This window comes from Arachis stenosperma, chromosome 9 (assembly GCF_014773155.1).
Source record: "Arachis stenosperma cultivar V10309 chromosome 9, arast.V10309.gnm1.PFL2, whole genome shotgun sequence".
In the NCBI taxonomy this organism is placed as follows: domain Eukaryota; kingdom Viridiplantae; phylum Streptophyta; class Magnoliopsida; order Fabales; family Fabaceae; genus Arachis; species Arachis stenosperma.
Genome location: NC_080385.1, coordinates 60,689,526 through 60,696,591, shown reverse-complemented (window position 1 = coordinate 60,696,591; position 7,066 = coordinate 60,689,526). Strand labels below are relative to the sequence as shown.

General features: G+C 39.2%; 1 non-coding gene across 1 annotated transcript; it reads left to right on the top strand.

The window, feature by feature from the left end:
• The first annotated feature begins 4,088 nt into the window (after positions 1–4,088).
• Positions 4,089–4,196, top strand: LOC130952684 (small nucleolar RNA R71). The gene has a single exon (XR_009074862.1). It is a non-coding gene; the product is annotated as a small nucleolar RNA R71 (small nucleolar RNA).
• Positions 4,197–7,066: the final 2,870 nt, after the last annotated feature.

Sequence of the window (7,066 nt, the reverse complement as noted above, 5' to 3'; positions counted from 1 at the left end):
TAAGATAAAAAGAAGAGAATATGCAATGAATTCCAAAAACATCTATGAAGATCAGTATTAATTAGATGAGCGGGGCTTTTAGCTTTTTGCCTCTGAACAGTTTTGGCATCTCACTTTATCCTTTGAAATTCAGAATGATTGGCTTCTATAGGAACTCAGAATCCAGATAGTGTTATTGATTCTCCTAGTTAAGTATGATGATTCTTGAACACAGCTATTTTGTGAGTCTTGGCCGTGGCACAAAGCACTCTGTCTTCCAGTATTACCACCGGATACATACATGCCACAGACACATAACTAGGTGAACCTTTTCAGATTGTGACTCAGCTTTGCTAGAGTCCCCAATTAGAGGTGTCCAGGGTTCTTAAGCACACTCTTTTTTTTGCCTTGGATCACGACTTTATGGTTTTCCTTTTCGTTTTCTTTCTTTTTTTTTCATTTTTTTTTGTATTCACTGCTTTTTCTTGCTTCAAGAATCATTTTTATGATTTTTCAGATCCTCAGTAACATGTCTCCTTTTTTTCATCATTCTTTCAAGAGCCAACATTCATGAACAACAAATTCAAAAGACATATACACTGTTCAAGCATACATTCAGAAGTCAAAGTATTGCCACTACATCAAAATAATTAATCTGTTATAAAATTCAAAATTCATGCAATTCTTCTCTTTTTCAATTAAGAACATTTTTCATTTAAGAAAGGTGATGGATTCATAGGACATTCATAACTTTAAGGCATAGACACTAAGACACTAATGATCATAAGACACAAATATAGATAAACATAAGCATGAAAAATTCGAAAAACAGAAAAAATAAAAAATAAGGAGATTAAAAAATGGGTCCACCTTAGTGATGGCGGCTTGTTCTTCCTCTTGAAGATCTTATGGAGTGCTTTAGCTCCTCAATGTCTCTTCCTTGTCTTTGTTGATCCTCTCTCATGATTCTTTGATCTTCTCTAATTTCATGGAGGAGGATGGAATATTCTTGGTGCTCCACCCTTAGTTGTCCCATGTTGGAACTCAATTCTCCTAGGGAGGTGTTGATTTGCTCCCAATAGTTTTGTGGAGGAAATTGCATCCCTTGAGGACTTGGTCCAACCTTTGATTAAAGTTGACCCTTCTAGTGTAAGGGTGTTCATCTCCTTGCATCATGGGCAAGTTGAATGCCAACCTTATATTTTCCAGACTAAAATCTAAGCATTTTCCCTGAACCATTGTAAGCGAATTCTTTGGGTCCGGGTTCACACTTTGATCATGGTTCTTGGCGATCCATGCATTGGCATAGAACTCTTGAACCATTAAGATTCCGACTTGTTGAATGGGGTTGGTAAGAACTTCCCAACCTCTTCTTTGAATCTCATGTCGGATTTCCGGATATTCACTCTTTTTGAGTTTGAAAGGGACCTCGGGGATCACCTTCTTCATGGCCACAACTTCATAGAAGTGGTCTTGATGCACCCTTGAGATGAATCTCTCCATCTCCCATGACTCGGAGGTGGAAGATTTTGCCTTCCCTTTCCTCTTTCTAGAGGTTTCTCCGGCCTTAGGTGCCATAAATGGTTATGGAAAAACAAAAAGCAATGCTTTTACCACACCAAACTTAGAAGGTTTGCTCGTCCTCGAGCAAAAGAAGGGAGAAGAGAGTATAAGAAGAAGAAATAGAGGAGATGGAGGGAGGCTTTATGTTTCGGCCAAGGGGGAGAAGTAGTGTTTAGGTTGTGTGAAAATGAAGGAGTGAAGATGGGTTTATATAGGAGTGGAGAGGGGGTGTATGGTTCGGCCATTATGGGTGGGTTGAAAGGGAAAGTGGTTTGAATTTGAATGGTGAGGTAGGTGGGGTTTTATGAAGGATGGATGTGAGTGGTGAAGAGAATGGTGGGATTTGATATGTGAGGGGGTTTTGGGGAAGAGGTGTTGAGGTGATTGGTGAATGGGTGAAGAAGAGAGAGTGGTGGGGTAGTTGGGGATCCTGTGGGGTCCACAGATCCTGAGGTGTCAAGGATAATTCATCCCTGCACCAAGTGGCGAGCAAAAATGCTCTTTTTGCCCATCCTGGCGTTAAACGCCGGGCTGGTGCCCCTTTCTGGCGTTTAACGCCAGCTTGTTGCCCATTCCTGGCATTAAACGCCAGTCTGGTGCCCCTTTTCTGGCGTTAAACGCCCAGAATGGTGCCAGACTGGGCGTTAAACACCCATTTTGCTGTCTTCACTAGCGTTTAAATGCCAGCAAGTTTTCCTCCAGGGTGTGCTATTTTTTTTCTATTTTTCATTCTGTTATTACTTTTTCAATTAATTTTGTGACTTCCCATGATCATCAACCTAAAAAAAAACATAAAATAATAAAGGAAAATAGATAAATATAACATTGGGTTGCCTCCCAATAAGCGCTTCTTTAATGTCAGTAGCTTGATAGTGGGCTCTCATGGAGCCTCACAGATGTTCAGAGCAATGTTGGAACCTCCCAACACCAAACTTAGAAGTTGGTTGTGGCCTCCCAACACCAAACTTAGAGTTTGATTGTGGGGGCTCTGTTTGCCTCTGTTTTGAGAGAAGCTCTTCATGCTTCCTCTCCATGGTTACAGAGGGATATCCTTGAGCCTTAAACACAAAGGATTCTTCATTCACTTGAATGATCAATTCTCCTCTGTCAACATCAATCACAGCCTTTGCTGTAGCTAGGAAGGGTCTGCCAAGGATGATGGATTCATCCATGCACTTCCCAGTCTCTAGGACTATGAAATCAGCAGGGGTGTAATGGTTTTCAACCTTTACCAGAACATTCTCTACAAGTCCATATGCTTATTTTCTTGAATTGTCTGCCATCTCTAGTGAGATTATTGCAGCTTGTACCTCAAAGATCCCTAGCTTCTCCATTACAGAGAGAGGCATAAGGTTTATGCTTGACTCTAGGTCACACAGAGCCTTCTCAAAGGTCATGGTGCCTATGGTACAAGGTATTGAGAACTTCCCAGGGTCCTGTCTCTTTTGAGGTAATCTCTGCCTAGTCAAGTCATCCAGTTCTTTGGTGAGCAAAGGGGGTTCATCCTCCCAAGTCTCATTACCAAATAACTTGTCATTTAGCTTCATGATTGCTCCAAGGTTTTTAGCATCTTGCTCTTCAGTGATATCTTCATTCTCTTCAGAGGAAGAATACTCATCAGAGCTCATGAATGGCAGAAGTAATTCCAATGGAATCTCTATGGTCTCAGTGTGAGCCTCAGATTCCCATGGTTCCTCATTAGGGAACTCATTGGAGGCCAGTGGACGTCCATTGAGGTTTTCCTCAGTGGTACTCATTGCCTCTTTCTCCTCTCTAAATTCGGCCATGTTGATGGCCTTACACTCTCCTTTTGGATTCTCTTCTGTATTGCCTGGAAGAGTATTAGGAGGGAGTTCAGTAATTTTCTTACTCAGCTGACCCACTTGTGCCTCCAAGTTTCTAATGGAGGACCTTGTTTCAGTCATGAAACTTTGAGTGGTTTTGATTAGATCAGAGACCATGGTTGCTAAGTCAGAGTGGCTCTGCTTAGAATTCTCTGTCTGTTGCTGAGAAGATGATGGAAAAGGCTTGCCATTTCCAAACCTGTTTCTTCCACCATTATTGTTATTGAAACCTTGTTGAGGTCTCTGTTGATCCTTCCATGAGAGATTTGGATGATTTCTCCATGAAGGATTATAGGTGTTTCCATATGATTCTCCCATGTAATTCACCTCTTCCATTGAAGGGTTCTCAGGATCATAAGCTTTTTCTTCAGATAAGGCGTCCTTAGTACTGCCTGGTGCAGCTTGTATTCCAGACAGACTTTGAGAAATCATATTGACTTGCTGAGTCAATATTTTGTTCTGAGCCAATATGGCATTCAGAGTATCAATCTCAAGAACTCCTTTCTTCTGATTCGTCCCATTGTTCACAGGATTCCTTTCAGAAGTGTACATGAATTGGTTATTTGCAACCATTTCAATGAGTTCTTGAGCTTCTGCAGGCGTCTTCTTCAGATGAAGAGATCCTCCAGCAGAGCTGTCCAATGACATCTTGGACAGTTCAGACAGACCATCATAGAAGATACATATGATGCTCCATTCAGAAAGCATGTCAGAAGGACACTTTCTGATCAATTGTTTGTATCTTTCCCAAGCTTCATAGAGGGATTCACCTTCCTTCTGTCTGAAGGTTTGGACTTCCACTCTAAGCTTACTCAATTTTTGAGGTGGAAAGAACTTTGCCAAGAAGGCATTGACTAGATTTTCCCAAGAGTTCAGGCTTTCTTTAGGTTGTGAGTCCAACCATATCCTAGCTCTGTCTCTTACAGTAAAAGGGAATAGCATAAGTCTGTAGACCTCAGGGTCAACCCCATTAGTCTTGACAGTGTCACGGATTTGCAAGAATTCAGCTAAAAACTGATGAGGATCATCCAATGGAAGTCCATGGAACTTGCAATTCTCTTGCATTAGAGAAACTAATTGAGGCTTAAGCTCAAAGTTGTTTGCTCCAATGGCAGGGATAGAGATGCTTCTCCTATAGAAGTCGGGAGTAGGTGTAGTAAAGTCACCCAGCACCTTCCTTGCATTGTTGGCATTGTTGTTGTTTTCGGCTGCCATGGGTTCTTCTTCTTTGAAGATTTCTGTTAGGTCCTCTACAGGGAGTTGTGCTTTAGCTTCTCTTAGCTTTCGCTTCAAGGTCATTTCAGGTTCAGGGTCAGCCTCAACAAGAATGCTTTTGTCTTTGCTCCTGCTCATATGAAAGAGAAGAGAACAAGAAAGTATGGAATCCTCTATGTCACAGTATAGAGATTCCTTGTGGTGTCAGAGGAAAAGAAGAATAGAAGGAAGAGGTAGAAGAATTCGAACTTATCAAGAAAGATAGAGTTCGAATTGTGCATTGAGGAGGAGTGTTAGTCCATAAATAGAAGGATGTGAGAAGAGGGGAAGAAATTTTCGAAAATTAAAGTAAAAGATTTTGAAGGAATTTTTGAAAATTGATTGATGATTTTCGAAAACTAAGAGTGGGAAAGAAGTTAAGTGATTTTTGAAAAAGATTTTGAAATTAGAAATTAAAAAGATATGATTGAAAACTATTTTGAAAAAGATGTGATTAAAAAGATATGATTGAAAAATTATGGTTTTAAAAAGATATGATTGAGGAGATATGATTTGAAAAATAATTTAAAAAGATTTGATTTTGAAAATTAATGACTTGGCTAACAAGAAATTTAAAAGATATGATTCAGACATTAAACCTTTCTAAATAGAAAAGGCAACATAATTGAGATGTTAAATCAAATCATTAATTGTTAGCAAGTATTTTTGAAAAGTGGAAAGAAATTGATTTTGAAAATATATGATTGAAAAGATATGATTTGAAAAAGATTTGATTTTGAAAAATTATGAAAACTTGAAAAAAATTTGAATTAAAAACAAAATCTTCCCTCTTGTGCCATCCTGGCGTTAAACGCCCAGAATGGTATCCATTCTGGCATTTAACGCCCAGAATGCTACCCTTTTGGGCGTTAAACGCCCAGCCAGGTATCCTGGCTGGCGTTTAAACGCCAGTTTTCCTTCCTCACTGGGCGTTTTGAACGCCCAGCTTTTTCTGTGTAATTCCTCTGCTGTATGTTCTAAATCTTCAATTTTCTGTATTATTGACTTGAAAAGACACAAATTAAAATTTTTTTTTTGAATTTTTAACGATGAGGAATAATCAAAATGTAACAAAAATCAAATAAACAATGCATGCAAGACACCAAACTTAGAAGTTTGTATACTACTGACACTAACAAATTTGGAATGCATATGAGACACAACAAAACACTCAAGATAAGAGAATTTAAAGATCAGAGCAAGGAAATCATCAAGAACAACTTGAAGATCAATAAAGAACATAATGCATGTAATTTTCGAAAATTAGAAGAATAAAGACATGCAATTGACACCAAACTTAAATTTAGACACTAGACTCAAACAAGAAACACAAAAATATTTTTGATTTTAGAATTTTATAATTTTTTTGGATTTTTTCTTTTTTTTTTTTCGAAAATTGAGTGAAAAAGATAGTAAGGATATCAAAATTCTTAATGAGAATTCCAGGAATCATGCAATGTTAGTCTAAAGCTTTAGTCTAAAGAAATTAGACATGGCTAGCCAAGCTTCAGCAGGACATTACATTCAAGAGCTAAATTGATGAGAATGAATCAGCTTTGGTGATGATAAGAACATCACCTTGAAACACTAGAATTCATTCTTAAGAACTCTGAAAAAATACCTAATCTAAGCAACAAGATGAACCGTCAGTTGTCCAAACTCAAACAATCCCCGGCAACGGCGCCAAAAACTTGGTGTTGTTGCCGGATCAAAACTTGGCACTGTTAATGCAGGGAACAAATGCGAAACTGTAGTTAGGACATTTAATTCCCCGGCAACGGCGCCAAAAACTTGGTGCACGAAATTGTGATCATCAATGGCGCCATCAACATGGTACGCTCAATTGCAATCTCAACTCTTTATCACAACTTCGCACAACTAACCAGCAAGTGCACTGGGTCGTCCAAGTAATAAACCTTACGCGAGTAAGGGTCGATCCCACGGAGATTGTTGGTATGAAGCAAGCTATGGTCATCTTGTAAATCTCAGTCAGGCAGATTCAAATGGTTATGGAGGATTAATGATTAAAAGATAAATAAAACATAAAATAAAGATATAGATACTTATGTAGTTCATTGGTGAGAATTTCAGATAAGCGTATGGAGATGCTTTGTCCCTTCCGTCTCTCTGCTTTCCTACTGTCTTCATCCAATCCTTCTTACTCCTTTCCACGGCAAGCTGTATGTTGAGCATCACCGTTGTCAATGGCTACAGTCCCGTCCTCTCAGTGAAAATATTCAACGTGCTCTGTCACAGCACGACTAATCATCTGTCGGTTCTCAATCAGGTTGGAATAGAATCCAGTGATTCTTTTGCGTCTGTCACTAACGCCCAGCCTTCAGGAGTTTGAAGCTCGTCACAGTCATTCAATCCTTGAATCCTACTCAGAATACCACAGACAAGGTTTAGACCTTCCGGATTCTCTT